This window comes from Sciurus carolinensis, chromosome 5 (genome assembly GCF_902686445.1).
Source record: "Sciurus carolinensis chromosome 5, mSciCar1.2, whole genome shotgun sequence".
Classification (NCBI taxonomy): Eukaryota; Metazoa; Chordata; class Mammalia; order Rodentia; family Sciuridae; genus Sciurus; species Sciurus carolinensis.
The window spans coordinates 3,326,987-3,342,916 of NC_062217.1; positions in this window are offsets into that span (position 1 = coordinate 3,326,987).

Consider the following 15,930-nt stretch of genomic DNA (forward strand, 5'->3'; position numbering starts at 1 on the left):
CAGAAACCGTGCCCACATCCTAAGCCGCCCGCACCTTTTCCGATTTTCATAGAAAGAAGCCAAACTGGCCAAGCCAGGAATACTCGCTACTGGGACTCAGAACTTGCAGCCAGCGAGGAAGGTGCGGAGAGGAACGGACTCCCTCCCTGTCAGAGAGGCAGGATCTGGAGTGCAGGAGGGCTGCAGGGCACACGGCCTCCCAGACCGTGGGGCTGCTGAGTAGATTCACCAAAGACAAAGCAGCGGTGGCTGAAATAAGGTGACGCGGGCCAGTACCTGCAGGAACAGCTCCAGCAGTGGGTCCAAGGAGGGCCGGGCATCAGCCTGAGGCTAAAGCCCAAGTGAGAAGTGACCGAGGGTGCTCTGGCACCTCCCGAGGTGAGTTCGCCGAGGTTTCTGGGCCTGAGGAGCGAGCACCCTACAGAAAGCCCCCTGTACCGTGTTTCAGGCCCAAAGGATTCTACGCAGCACACTGGCTTGGAAGTCACATGGTGATTCATAGGCTGGCAGTGGACTGGGAACAGGGGGAACTGAAAGTTACTTTTAAAACACATCAACGCAGCCATGCTTATGTGACACGTATTCCTTTATGTTACATAAAGGGTGACTCATTATAGGACTGGTTGAGCAGCACAGGACCATCTGTGTGAGCTAACCCAGGATCTCTTAGATAAAAAGCCGTGACTTTACCCCCGAGGTCCCCCCAGCTGGCTTTTCCTCTGGTTGCCTCACTGCATCTGGGTGCTACTCTGGCTTCCTCAGCTTGTCCCCCACATTGACTCCTTGAAAGCACTAGAACAATTCTGGCCTGTCTCTGCTTAAGAAAGGGGGGTCACAATGTGGCATTCTATGAAAAAATTGCCAGAGCAGGAAGTAAATGAGTGGAAGTATTAGAGATCCAGCAAGTCCTGTGGAAGCACCAGCAACCAGATTCCCGTTGCCTTGTGAGTTCCCAGCCCGTCTGCTCTCCACTTCACGTACCTCATTTGCTATCGGATCTTTCCTAATTTTTTAAGACAAGGCCCTGACACTACCAGGTTTGAAGTCACCACGAATATTTACTAATGAGTCTCTATCCTAAAAAAGTAGATTAAAAAACTTAATCTCGACTGACTCAGATGTAACCCAGGCCTCATCCTGGGCAGTTCCAAAAGCAAATTCGAAGGCTTACGCGGCGTAGCATCTGCAGAGTGCTGATTCCACATGCAGTGCTGAGCTCGGTCCCTCCTCTTTGGAGAATCATCGTATTATGCAAATTGTTTTACAAATACGGTGCAGATGTCATTAATAAAACATGAAAGTGGAATCTGTGTTGCCAATTAGCATTTTCATTGTATTTCCATTCCAGTCTCAGCTCCCAGCTTACTACACCCTGTGAAGTACCACGGCTGTCACCAGACACCTCTCGGCCAGTTACAGAGTGAAGGTGCTGCGGAGCTGGTGGGGGTCGGACAGAGGAGGTGAGGGGCCCAGTCGGGGAGCATGACCGGGCTGGCAGGGCCCACGACCTGTGCAGAAGGGACGTGTCAGCTGCACTGGTATCCCAGGCAGTACCAGGGTGAGCGTGGTGAAGGACTTGCTGAGCAGGTCACCTTTAGATGCGACTTGACTCTCTTCTCTAGGTTAAAATAGTGCTTGGTTTCTGGGTTCAGAATGTTACCAGGGTGTGGTTTTACCTTGGGCAACTCGTTCTTTGGTGTTGGTTTTTGAAGGGGTTCCAAGTGGTCCATTTCGGAATAAACACTTTTTTCTGTGAAGGTGGGCATGTAAAGCCAGCAATGTTTCCTTCAGAGCAACGCATACCTCTCAGTCAATGTGAACAGACTATTTCAAAGAAAAAGAAGTTTGCTCAGCTCGATGGTCCATCACCACCATCGACCCTGACAGAGCCTCAGACGGTGGAGGAGCGGCACAGAACCTGGCTGAAAAGTGCCTTGGAAGTTATGTCTCAAGATTGCCTTATACAATTAATTTCTCTACTACTTGAAACTGTGCTGCTAACAATTAAAAGATGCGTGCTGTCAGGTGGCCGGAGGAGAGAGGAGTTTAAGTCTCTTGGCTCAGATCAACTCAGACGAAATTATGCAGATTGTTTGCAGGAGGGGGATCCTGCAGTTACCTCCCTTCCTCAGAGTAGGAGGGTCACATGGGGGGGCTGCAGTGGGACAGGAGAACAAAGACCAGGGGTGGGTCTGATGGCTGCCTGAGCTGCCCACAGTCGGCCACCGCCAGCCGGCCACCCCTGTCTCTGCTGGGTGGACCTAGGTGACCAATGAAGCGCACATCTCCTCTGTGTTCCGGAATTCCCGCTTCCGTTGTTACTCACAGTAAACTTCTGTCATGGTGTCCGCAGCTCAGAGGTGAGGACGCACGCGTGGACGCCTTACTGCCCACAGGGCACCGTGCCAGGGAAGAAGCCTGCAGTCCACACCCAGCGTCTCAGAACACAGGCAGAGATCGACCTGGGCAGCAGGAGGTGCGCCCTCTCTGAGATTCTAGCCAGTGTTTAGTTTTCAAATATTTAACTTTAACCTGTTTAATATTTAGTAAGGCTAAAGGAATAAAAGATGAATTATTGAAGAGATTAATGTTTTTAAAACCAAAAAAAGTCACAGCCAAGCAGCTTTGTATCAAAACCTCATTTCGCAGGCATTAATTTTTTAATAAGGTCCTGATTGCAGGATGAGGAACACTGGATGCTAATCAGCTCCGCATTCGGGGGAAGGCTTTGCTCTTCTCTTGGGCTAAATACAATCTGAGTTGAATTCCTCCCTATGTGGGTTCCAGAAACTGCTGAGAGGAAATCAGAAGGGACAGATCCTTAATTTTCCTCCTGATTTGTAACCCGAGTGAACATCTGAAAACCTATGTCATCGGAAACCTTCCCAGAAGGGCGACCCCGCCTTTCCAGGCCACACCCCCACAGACAAAGCAATTACCGTTAGGATTTGTGTTTTCTGGGGGCAAAAGGAGATGGGGGGAGCCAGGGTGGGCAAATTAAAGCAGAATCAATAGGTGGGGCTTTGTTAATCAAGAAAGGCGGTAGAGGCGCCAGTACAGATGGCAGGAGGGGGCGGGGCCGGCATCTGGAGCGGACGGAAAGCAGGCAGTTCTCCCCCTTCTTTTGGTCGTAGATGTAACTTGCAAATATCGTCTTGTGTTTATCTTTCGTATCTGCACGTGACATGGTGGCTGCGTCTGTGGTCCCAGCTCAGGAGCCCCTCAGCACTGTTTCCCAGGGAGCAGGTGTTCTCCGTGGAGTGGCAGCAACACCCCAGAACCACCCTGCCCGGCTTCCCAGGCAGTGATCCAGCTGTGGGTGAGAGGCCTGTTGGTGAGCAGAGACCCGTGCAGACTGTCGGCAGGACTCGACTGGAAGCATCGCACAGAGACTTTCAAGGATCTGAAGTGAAATTGGATGAGGAGCCTGTCAGGTTTATTTAAGAGGTTAGATTGCTGGCAGTGGAGACGGAGAAGTCGGAGCTGCATGTAAACACGGCGGAATCCACTTTTTGCGTTGTGACAGCTAATGGGGATTTACACCCCCTGAGGGTGTGTGTGTGTGTGTGTGTGCGCGCGCGCGCGCATGTTGATAAATCCTCCTGAAGCCTGGGCAGCAGTGCAGAATGACGGGGGCAGGAGGGACCCACGCAGGAAGTGGGTCCTGTGCCCTGGTTCTCACGATGGCAGACCCTCAGTTTCCTCTGGGCCTGCACTGCTCCTAAGGGTCCTTGGAAGCCCTGTGTGATGTTGCAAAAGACAGTCCGGGTGCCCAGCCTGCCCTGGGAAGGGACAGAAAAGATGGTTCTAGAATAAACAGGAGGTGACTTTCAAGAGCCCCCAGCTCCACACGCTGGGTCCGTGGCTGTCGTGTTTACTCTTTTGAGGGAATGGAAAGAGGGCCCCACGGGAAGGGTAGTTGTGGGCACAAACACACACCCTGGAACTAAGCCTTTGAGTGGAGAAAATGCCAGGGACTGAAAACCAGCCTCTTTAAAAACATCAATACCTTCTATTTATAGAGCTTGTAAGATGTTTTGAAGCCAAAAGCAGTAATAGCCAAATGCTTTAAGACTACACACATGGAGAATAGACTGGCAAAGGTCTCTAAGACTTCAGGTCAAAGGTCCAAAGATAGACAACTAGGTCTACCTCTCAAGTTTGCTTTGTGCCCACAGAGGAAGGTATTTCAAGTGACCCCAGAAAACAGCTTTTATAGCAACTCTGACAAGCAGATCTGAACCACCAACATATTTTTTTGGAATAGATTTCTAGAGAATTCTCTGATTTTTTTTTTTTTTTTTTTGGTAGGCTGTGTATTTTATTTTCCCAAGAAACAACTAACTCCTATGTCTTAGAGAAAAACTCTTAGCATACAGGTTGTAGTGCGAGGTCTTTCACGGTGCATGTTTGCGCCTGGCTGGTTTTAGGGTTGGGGAAAGTCTTTCAGCCAGCACTGTTTTACTTGAAGATTATCAGAACTTTCCATCAAACAGGAACTTTTCCCTGGGCCCATTTTTGTATTTTCTTTTGGGAAAGGGTTGGAAGGTGAGGAAGTTCATCTAACAAAGTCCTGTTACAACACACACATGAGCGCACACACACACACACACACACACTTCCTCTTACAAAGTGGTCCTTCTGAAAGGGAATCTTCGGGAACCTTGGGCTTTGTCTGAGCTGGTGAGCTGCTGTGGATTCACGGTGTGCAGGTACGGAATCCAGCAGCGATGCTCGGTGGGCACAGCCCCGGTCTGTCAGCTCGGGGTGTTCCCAGAGAGGCCACACCCAGTGCTTCCTGGTCCAGGTTCTCATCCAACCCTGGCACTCAGTAGCTGGCCCCCTGGCCCGTCCGCCCCTGGCTGGCTGTGGCCCTCCCCCAGGGCTTCCCGCGGGCGCAGGGTGCTCTCCTCCAGCTCTCACCTCCAGCCGGGCTCACCTCTCCCTTTGCGGATGCCTGGGTGGAGCAAGCCTCCTGTGCCCTCTGCCTCTGTGACCGTGCAGGCTGGATCCTACCCAGAAGAAACCGAGAAGCGAGGTTTCACCAGAGCGCTCTCCTCTTTCACTGGCGACTCTCCATTTGGACTCAGCAGCAGTGCTAGCGCTGCACAAGCTGCGAGGCCCCAGCAGTAGAGGGACTCAGGGGGGATGTGTGTCCTTTGAAGCAGGTGCGTCTTCCGGGCCCGTTTCCAGATGTGCTTGAGGTCACTGCCTCCAGCCTGTGTCTGGCGTCTGTCACCCACTGCTGCCACGCCATCGGCTCTGGCAACTCCCTGACCTTGGGTGGCAGTGTGCGTGGTGACGGAGGCTGGCCTTCCTCCCTTCTCCAGCCTTCTCCAGCTGGGCACTCGGAGCGTTTCCATTTCACCGCTGAGGAGAGACCCCGTGGCTTCCCACAGAGGCACCAGGTGGCAGCTGAGTGGGCTCTCTAGGCCCCGCCGCTTCCAGCCTTGCTCCAGGAGGACGGACAGAGCACGTGGCTCCAAGGCCTGGGCCCCGAGCTCCCGCCCTCGGGCCTCCGCACTTCCTTCCTTCCTGATGTACACACGCGCTTATTTTAGGTCAAGATGGATACTTGTGCATGGGGCCTTGGAAAACGCATTTTTACATTTTATTTATTTACTAAATGGCCTTCCAGATATCACTAGATGTCTCTCAGCCTCAGTTTCCCCATCTGTGCACATCTGTGCACTCAGCATGGAATCACGGGGATGTACAGCTGATCTTCTTGTGAAGACTATTTAAATGCATGTTTTAAAATCCACATGTTTAGTGGCCAAATCTTCTCTATGGAGCACCTTGCGGGGGCCAGGAACGACACCAGCCAAGGCTCGGGAAAGGCACACACGAGGGTGCTTCTCCCTCCTGGAGCACGTGGCTGAGCATAGCAGGTGAACGACTGGCTTAAGTCAACACAGAATCGACCCCGTGAACGGGCTGCTTGGAGGAGGCCGAGTGGGACGGGCTGGCCAGGACCGGGCGCCCTGGGAAAGTTACATCTGCGTGGAGCAAGGGGCCCGGAGTGGTCTGAGCAGAGACAGGCGGCCACTCTGGGCAGGTGGGAACAGCATGTGGGAGTCCCGGGGAGGAAGCCACCGAGGCCAGTGTGGCCAAGCAGAGTGAGGTTGAGAGGGATACGCAGCAGGACTGGAGGTGGAGAGTCGCACACCCCGAGGACCTGAGGGAAGCAAGGTGCTCAGAAGCAAAGGGAGGATTTGGGTGATGCTGTCTGGGCTCACGTGCGTCTGGTGGAAGCCTGTGGCCTCTGAGCCTGAGGCAGGAGAGATCTGTTGACTGGATGCAGGCCAAGGAGCCTGTCCCTTTACAAGACAGAAAAGGGACCTCGGGAAGTGTTCCTCTCCCGTGCACCACGGCATCAGAGGATTAGAACCCCCACTCTGCTCCACCTGCGAGGAATGCGGCAAGATGGGTGGGAAATCCTTGCTACCACACAGTCCCCACGTGCGTCTGAGGAGCAGCACGTGACAGGCATCACCCCTTCCTTCGAAGTCCCTCTGGTGTTCTCTCGGGCTCCCTTGGGACTTCAGGGTGGCACGGTGAGTCTGGTGCATGCTTCCTGTGGCTCTTGGCTCTTATTTCACAGAAGGAAACAAACAAAGACCTGGGGCAGAAGCCTGTACCTGTACAGCGACCAGCCGCCGTGCAAGCTGGTGTGTGTTCCTCCTCGGGCCTTGGCGATCCCGCCAGCCAGCGTCCCGTGAGCGGCACGGCTGCTGAGAGAGGGATGGTCACGCCGGCCATGCCGTCTGCGGCTCACAAGTGTCTGGTGATTGTCCCCTCTGCACCTTCGCTCCCTGTTCTTAGCGCTGGAAATCCATCATTTGGTACCTCCTTCTGCAAAGCTTTGGAAAAAATGGAGAAATCGCAAATCCTCTTTATGCTTTTGGCATGTTTTCTCAAGGTGTGTCTTGATGATACACACTCTGTAAACTTATCATGAAATAATGAGGCACAAATGGGTTTAGCGCTAGATTCTATAGTGGTTGGTCATTTGATTGTCTTTCTTGGGCTCTATCTTGAGTGAGAAATGCTGGAGGATTTGTTGGCTTGTGTGGCGGTGAGCTGTTCACAACTGTGACCAGAACACGGGACAAGAATAAGTTGGAGGAGAGAAAGCTGAACGGACGGACCAGGTTACAGCTCTTGTCCAGTCATTTCCCCTGTGAGCATTCCTGCGTTGACACAGCAACTTTCACTTAAACCACCATTGCCAAGCGAAAAATGCCTTATTATAGGGATAATTTTAGGATTGTCATTTGGGGATGTAGTTTTCTAGAGGGCAGGTAAACATCAGGGTGATAAAAATAACAAAACGTTTTGTATACTAAAAATCAAGTTGAAGTACATGGTCTTTTACAGTGGGAAGAGCCTCATGGAGGCCCTACTCAGTTGGAGAATGGAGGCCCTACTCAGTTGGTGAATGAAAGCCCTGCTCAGAGAATGGAAGTCCTACTCAGAGAATGGAAGTCCTACTCAGTGAATGAAAGCCCTGCTCAGTTGGTGAATGGAGGCCCTGCTCAGTTGGTGAAATCAGACGGAATGGCAGTGAGGATATAACCAGGACCACGAGGTCCCTTCTTTTTGCAGCGTCGGCGCCTGGAGGAGTGCGCAGTCACTTCGGCTGTTCACTCGGGTTCCGTGGTTGGCGTGACTGGATGCAGGGCTGTGATCTCCCTGGTGGCGTGGCATCAGGCCCAGTGCCACCACATTGCCAGGTGGGCACAGAAGCTGGGGCGAGACCTGGGGGTGGGTGCCTTCCCTGCCAGGGCCTCTGCCCGTGACGGCTGTCATAGACCAACCAAGGTGGCGTCACAGAAGGCACAACCAGATGAACCGCAGGCGGGGCAGGGGACGAGAGTGACAGAGGACGCCCTGGAGTTTTGATGCGATTTTGAGGCAGCACCTGGATGCTGGGGCTGGCGTCTGGGACCTCCGCCCACCTGCTTGCTCGGCTCCTCTGAGACCACGGCTGCCCTGTGCTCCCAGCCGCACCCCCTCCCACCCCAGGCCCCTCCCCCGCTGCCGTCCTTCCCTCGTCGTCCATCCCCCTTCTGCTTGGAAGCAGCACTGCGCCAACATGCTGCCGGCGCCCCAGTCTGAGCAAACGCAGCCTGGACACGCTCCGCGTCCCTCTGCAGTGCTGGCCGCAGACTCACTTTGCGCTGCAGCAGCTCTTCGGGGGCTGCCTGCGCTTCCGAAGCCGCCTGCCTCCAGGTGGACTTGAGTCCTGCGCTCGGCGTGCCCACAGGGTGCTGTGCTCGTCCTGCCCAGGACCCGATCCTCAGGCGGAAGCAGGCTGTCTCGTGTCGCCCCCACAGCACGGCACTTTTCTTCTGGGTCACAGCTCCTCTGCAAAGCTCCACGCTACGTCCACGTACTCAGGATGCACGGGGGTGACCCTGGCGTCCCCTTGCCTCACCCCGCTTAGCCGCTGTCCTCCTGGCTGCCTGGGGGACACCAGGACCTCGGCTCACCTGCACTGAAGCCCCCGTCGTCGCAGCGGCAGTCTCCTGCTGTCCAGACCACCACATTGCCTATTAGGAAATCCTTGGGTCGACCCTCAGAAGAGCCACACCCCAAGTCCTGCACTGCCCGCTCCTTCACTGCAGCCCCTGTTCCAAGCCCTGGCAAACGCTGGCTTGAATCCCACAGCAGCTCCACCTGGCTGCCTTTGCTCCGGCTTGCTTAGCTCTGTCTGCAGCACAGTCGCCAGAATGACCCTTACGAACACAGAGCAGAGTAAGCCCTTAGAGGCCCAAACGCCTGCAGACGCTCACCATCTCAAACAGATAAGAGCCGGCCTTCCTAAAAGGCCAAGGGCACTGCCTGATGTGACCTCATTGAAGACCACGGTCTCCTATTACTCCGCTCCAACACTGACTTCCTGTTCCTTAGACAAAGCAGGAAGTGTCTGCCTCAGGGCCTTTGCACTTCTGCCTCCTCTGCCCAGAGGCTGTTCCCCAGACATCCTTGCCATCTGTTTCCAAGTCTCATCTTCTCAGTAAGGGTCATCCAGCCCATCTGTTGAGGAACACGACCTGCCACCCTCTCCCCGTTACCAGGCTCCGCCTGGTGTATTCTGTATCACTCGGCTCTTCCAAATGTGTCTTTAAATCTAATTCTCTACCGTGCTCGCTGTCATTATGGCCTCCCATCTGGAGCAGGGTTCTCTTGGCCAGTGGTGTTCAACCTGAGAACCCGGCACATGGAAGATGACTTAAGCCAGTCGCGGGCATTTCTTGCGGTCCTTTGGGACTGCTGAAGGAAAGATGTGCTTTAGTATGAACCAGGACTTCCGCTTAGGTCAGCATTCGATGATGACCAAGGTCAGTGGATCAGAACAGGGACACGCCGCTCCTGCCTGGGGGGAGAAGAGCGCCTTGGGAGGATTCTGGTCAGCAACGTGGGGCTCAGGAAGATGCTGGGCGATTGAGTACAGAGAGGGGAGCTTGTCCCTGGGCAGGAAGAGGGCACCACAGTTCCTGGAGGGAATCTAAGCAAAGAGCGATGCCGAGACTGAGGCAAAGGCAGGCCTGTGGGGAATGGAGAACATTCCGGAAACCCAGAGTGCAGAGGACAGGCCCAGCTCCAGGACCCGGTTCCAGAAGGGTTGAATTGTTCTTGTCCGCCCCATTTTTCCTACTTGTGAAATGGGATGGTCTTGGCCTCTCACTGCTTCCAAATGATGTCAAATTAAAGAGAGAACAGCAAGCCTGCAGGGCTGCCCAGGGAAGGCGCTCTGGCTGGCCGTGAGGTCTGGCGTCTGTGGAGGCACGGTGGCAGCCCTACCTGTGGGTGGCGCCTAGTCCCAACCCAGCAGCAGGTCCTGCCCTCCACAAAGTCTTGCCTGCTGCCCTGCTGCCCACGCGCCGTACCTCCTGCGAGACTGCCCAGCAGTCAGAAGGGAATCCGGAGCCAACAGAGCAATGAGTGCCTGGCCAAGGCCTGGCTGCAGCTCCGCACGCTCCGCACGCTCCGCAGAGTTTGCATTCCTGAAGAAACTTGAGGCTGAAACTGAAGACAGTATTTCCCTTCCTGTTCCGGAGGACAGGGCAGCTTCCTATCATCCGTGCCTGGGAAGCTATTCCACATCACAAGGACTACGGTCACACTCGAGGAGTGCTGCATGTTGCAAACATTTAGATACTGCCTTTTTAATTCTTAGAAAGTTGCCCAGCAGATTATCAATAGCCACGTTCTGAATTTCTGTGTTTGAATCCCCCCATTGGGGGTGAAAATGCAAGAAAAAATTCTCTTCGGCTCTGAACCCTGGAGAGAGGTGGAACACCCCTTGACGTTTCTCTCCTGCACCCATTTGGCAAATTGCTATTATTAAAACACCTCTACACGCAAGGCCTTTTTAAAGGCAGGTCACTGAGGGAAGTGCCAGACGGTGCCACCAGCTTCGGAGACTTTCCATGCAATCAAACGAACCCCTGATGAGTTTTGGAGAAAGGGCTCAGGCTCGGGCCAGGGGAGGACCTCAGAGATGGGGGAGCCAGAGCCAAAGGGCGTGGGTGAACCTGCCTCCTCAGGGGGCAGAGGCGGAAGCAGGGAAGCCAAGGGAGGGGTCTGCCATGAAGGTCTACGGGCGAGGTGCACTGGCAGCAGAAGCTCAGTGGTTTTTAAACGGAAACTGGATTGAGCAGAAGAGGGAGAGGCACAAGAGCCACCGGGAGGTCACGGCCAGGGTGTGGCCTGGGAGGTTAGGAGGGTCCCGGGTGGGCTGGTGTCCTTTCCTGTCTGGTGGACGGGTGTGGGCGGGCCTGACCGGGGCTCCTGCCTCAGGCGAGGCCCGAAACCTGGGGGCAGCCTCCACCTTCCAGCCCAGGCAGAGGCTGAAGGTTCTGCCCGCCTCCCACCTGTGGATTCCCCGGACGCCGCCGTGTCTGGTCCTAGGACGCCGTGCTGTCCCTGGAGCCGAGGGTCTCTTCACTTGTGAGCTCCCCACCCCTGCTGCTTCCCTGGCTCCTTGTGGAACTTTCCCTGGCTGCCCGAACTCACCTCGCAACGCCCCTCATTTTGGATCCAACACCCTCATCGTTATTAAATCACCACCACGAAGCTCAGTGTGGACCAAGATGCTCTCCAGCTCAAGAAACCAAATCAGCAGAAGGGCTCTAATGACCTCCACTGTTGAGGATCAGGTCTACACCCCAGCTGGATAGTCCAGAGCCTTATGATTAAGCCTCACGTCAGCTTGTGGCCTTAGTCTTTAACTTCTCTGTGTGCTTTCTCCTTTCTCTTCTGGAGAGAGAGAGAGAGAGGGAGAGAGGACTCCCTGCGGAACCTGCCGACCACCTTGGTCCACCTTCTAGATGCTTCCTCACCCTGGCTTCTTTGCTTCCTGGATCGCCCTTGCTCTTCTCGCGCCACCCTCCCGCTGTGGTGCAGGCAGTAACCTTCTTTATGGGCCTTCCTGGCCCGGCCACTGTGAATCAGGAGGATGCCTCTGTGCCTGAGTCGCTGTGAAGCTGCTCACCACACGCGCCGTCCACTGGAGCTACTCAGGGGCCCCTAGGAAGGCCCCCACGGGCGGCTCGGTCCCAGCATGCGGCCTCATGTGTGCCCGGCTGCCACAAAGCAGAGTCTCGAGGGACCAGTTAGATAGGGACATTGCTGGTCCTGTACTCTATCAGTTCCTTGCACACAGGTTAAGGAGGCCTTTGCTGGCACATGATCTCTAGGAAACCTGAGAGCCACTGTACATCGCCGTATTCACGTGTTTGGCCGCATCGCTACAGAGAAATCGATTCAACGGTATTGCAACAGATCATGTTTCCTGACCCCCCAGCTCATGATGTAAGTCCTTATTTTTGAATCCTTATCAAGATAGAAAAAAATACTTTTAACGGATTTTTGAAAGACTTTCTTTAAAAACTGTGTCAGGAGTTCCAATTGTGACTTGAAGAAAGGCACTAAGAGACTCTGCGGTGACCCAGGTCGACACCCGACTCTCAGGCCGGGATTTAAAAGCAGTTTTCAGTCATTGCTGCACTCTTGTCACTTGATGGTAAATGACACCAATCGAAAACATACTGAAAAGAGTGTTCAGTCACTGGCAATCGCTTTACCATGAAAACATGAAAGTTGAAAGGTAAATACATTCCTCATCTCGTGCTGGAACGGGACTTCCAGCATCAAACATGGTTTCAACCTCTGTGGAGCCAGGATGATCCCTGGCATAATTAAGGTGACATTATTTATTTATTTGGAACTGGGGACCGAACCCCGGAGTGCTTAACAACTGAGCCACATCCCCAGCCCTTTTTTTGTATTTTTATTTAGAGACAGAGTCTCAATGAGTTGCTTAGGGCCTCACTAAGTTGCTGGCTTTGAACTTGTGATCCTCCTGCCTCAGTTTCTCGAGTCTCTGGGATTACAGGCGAGCACCACTATGCCTGGCTCAGGTGACATGTTTTAAACAAGCACAGGTTGTTTTGCCCTCAGACTTAGGAGCTCCTGAAGCGAATGTTCTATTGCAGTGAGGATGGTTCTGTGCAGCTCAGGTCCTCGGGTCCCCAGAAGAGCTGCAGTAGTTTGGTACCACGTTGTGGGGGGACATGGGAGGACAGTCTCCCACTAGTTCTGGAAGACGCCTCTGTCAGCAGGTCGGGAGGGGAAAGCTTGATACCCGGGTCCAGGGTTGCTTGCTGTTGGACATTCTTCCCTATTTTGGTGGGCATCACCCATGGGCAGATATTTTCCCTCTCAACCAAGGAGAACCAAGGGGATCTGTGACGATCTCGGGCTCTGGCGAGACATGGCGATGGGCGGAAAAGTCTTACTGGCACCTCAGCGGTGGTGTGTTATGATCAGCTAGTCTTCCTTCTAGGCTACCGTCATCTTGGACTGGCCCTCTGGGCATGTGGTTAAATAGAAAGGGGCACCAGGTTTGGAATCCAAGTTCCCAGACTCGGACCCAGGGTTCGTTGATCTTCTGGACAAACATCCACTGGGCTCGAGATGTCCTCCTGCACTCTCGTTGAACTTCACAACAGCCCTCCATGGTTTCACATTTACTGTTGAAGAAACGAGGGTCGAGAGACACTAGGTGGAATGTCTGGTTCAGGAGAACGGAGAGCTGCCGTCTGAGCCTGTTCCACTCACGCCAGAGGTATGGCTACCCTGGAGGAGGGAGCAGCCCCCGGCCAACTGCATGGCTCTGGCAAGTCACAAACTGGCCATAGACTCCCAGCAGAAGGTCCCTCTCCTCGTGTGGAAAACTGAGAGGGAATGTGACTGCCTTCAGGCAGCGGAGTACGGGCCAGCAGGAGGGCAGAGGCCCTCGGCAAGCGAGGCTGACCTCTAAGAAGGTTGTCTGCTGGTGTTAAAAAGTAGGGAAGTGAGGAGTAGCATGACAGACCCAGGAGGACTTGGCTGTGTCCTCAGTGCCTCCCAGGGCCTGGTGGGTAGGTCCTTCTACCCACTGCAGAGCAGCCATGACAGGAGCCTTAGCTTTCAAATGCGTAACGGTGACACATAACAGACCTGTCATCTCACACACAGGTGAGTACACACACGTTGAGTCACACAGGTGGGCAGGGCAGCACAGTGTGCTCCGAGCTTCCCAGCAGCCAAGGGAAAGATGAACGGGGACAGTCCCGACCGCGCGTGTTTTGACCCGTGATTGTTCTACTTTACGATGGTGCAGACCACGTAGCCGTTGTTTTCACTTTAAGCACAGTGTTCAGTGAATCACGTGAGATAGTCAACAATTCATTCGAACGCAGGCTTTGCCCTAGATGACTTTGCCCAACTTGGTCGAGTGCAAGTGTTCTCAGCATGTTCAGGTCGGCTGGGCTGAGCTGCGGTGTTTGGTTGGCTGGGTGTGTTGAGTGTGCCTCACACGGCTTTCAGGTTGTGAGTCAAGAGCATCTGCACACTAGTCATAGTGTGATCACCCTAAACAGACAGCAGAAAACAGCCAGCCACATGGGCTCTGATTTTTATATGTGAGAGGAACTTCCCCTATGGGTTCTCAAAAATGTAAGTATAAAATTATGGGGACTTCCACCTTAAATGACTTTACCAAGTTTCAGGAGGCTAAAATACCCATCAATGCAGTTTTGTGAAAAATCAAGCAACCTGGCCCCCTTGATGGTCCAGTAGGAGTCAGAATTATGGACTTCCAAAGTCAAAGAGGGTTGCTGCTGTTCCTCTTCACCCAGCAGGTGAGATGGTGGGGGCAGGTGAGAATCCCAATAGCCAAACACAGAGCCAGAACCCACAGAGCTCAGAGATCTGACCCTGCTCACAGCCTGACCCAGGACCACCTGGGCATGGCCAGTCTGAGACAGGCGTGGCAATGGGCCACGAGCTGATTTTAGGCACAGTAGAAGCTGAGGCTCCCCAGAGATGAAGCCCCTACTGCAGAGGCTGCTTCCTTCCCAAGAATCAAGAATCTGTTGGCTGCCTGGGCTCCCTGACTGATTGGTCAGCCAGATGTTTCTTGAGGCTAGTTTGTCCAGGAGTCCTGCGAGGCAGGTAGTGCCTACCTCAGGAAGCATATGCTGTAGCCAAGAAATTGGGACGAGGTGCAGTCCTCTGAAAGACCTTTGCCCAGGGAGCCACGAGAACAGGGCTGGGAAGGGACTTTCAGGGCACAATCCTCCAATGGAGAAGCACAGATGAGTAAGAGTTAGCCAAGAGACGACGTGATGGGCGTGGAGGAGGGGCCCGCAGAGGGCCGGAGGGAGTTGTTGGAAGGCGTGGGAGGAACAGTGGCTGTTTCAGGGAAATCCAGGAGGGGACCGGGATAAAGCCAAGCTTAAGAAAGGGGAAGAACACAAGAGAGTATCTCCAAAAATCAAACCGCGATCGAATGCCGCTGAATCTAAAAACAAACAGATGGAAAAGAATTACCTGGAAAAATGCAGGGGAAGGCCCGCCCTCAGGAGGGAGCACAGGAGGAGGGACAGACATGAGGATGGACATGGTGCCCACAGGGTAGACCCGCTCCAACTCTGGTTGAAAATCATCCTGCTTCGGGTGTGGGTGACCTTCCATTCTGACTGCTGATCTGGCATGTTCCTGGGCAAGGCCGTGGACTTCCGACACAGACGTGGCGAGGCCCAGGGGCTGGCCTGCTCGCTGCGGGCAGTGCAGCCCAGGGCTCCTTGGTGCCCCTCTGGCATCAGGAGCTGGAAACGGGCTGAAACCCGGGCAGTGTAGGTTGGTTCAAGGGCACCATCTGGTTCCCTACGGTCCTCTTGGGGATGCCTCCTCCACTACAGGTTGGGTCAGGCACCTGGCAGCCTCAGAATCCCATGGACGCAGGCAGGGACGTTTCCATCAGAGACGAATCTGGAAGCCGTGGAGATGATTCACGCTGGCAGCGAGATGATTGTCAGCGAACGTGAAGTGACTCAGTATCAAGAGATGAAAAGGTTGGCACACCTGGGGGGGGGTTGATTTGTCAGCCACATTCCTGCTCAAGGTGTTGCAAGGGACACACTGGCACACACGGCACCCTGGGGGACTCCTACCTGTGGACAGGGGACGGAGCTCAGGATGGCCAAGCCCTGGGGTTGGCTTCCCTACATGAGGAGGTCGACTTGGGGAGCAGAGAGGGATAAGTAAGCCGAGGCATTAGGCGAGCTGGATGTGCGCCTCCCATTGCATCAGACTGCATGGCGGTGTCCGTAGGGAGGAGGAGAGCCAGCATGCCTCTGCTTGGCTTGCATGTAGAATCTGGCACTACGCAGCCCTGTGATGCCGGCCTCTGTCTCCATGCCTGTCTGGGCTGCGATGGGGGCCTGTGCTGCAGCTTCAGCCTGGGGCTCCCCTGAGCTGTAGACACAGGCCAAGAGTCCCCCCACCTTTTGTGAATAAGGGCGGGAATTACGCCTATGCTTCCTAATGCTAGTTCTAAGGATTTCTGCAGAGGAGGAAAGTACCAGAGTGCAG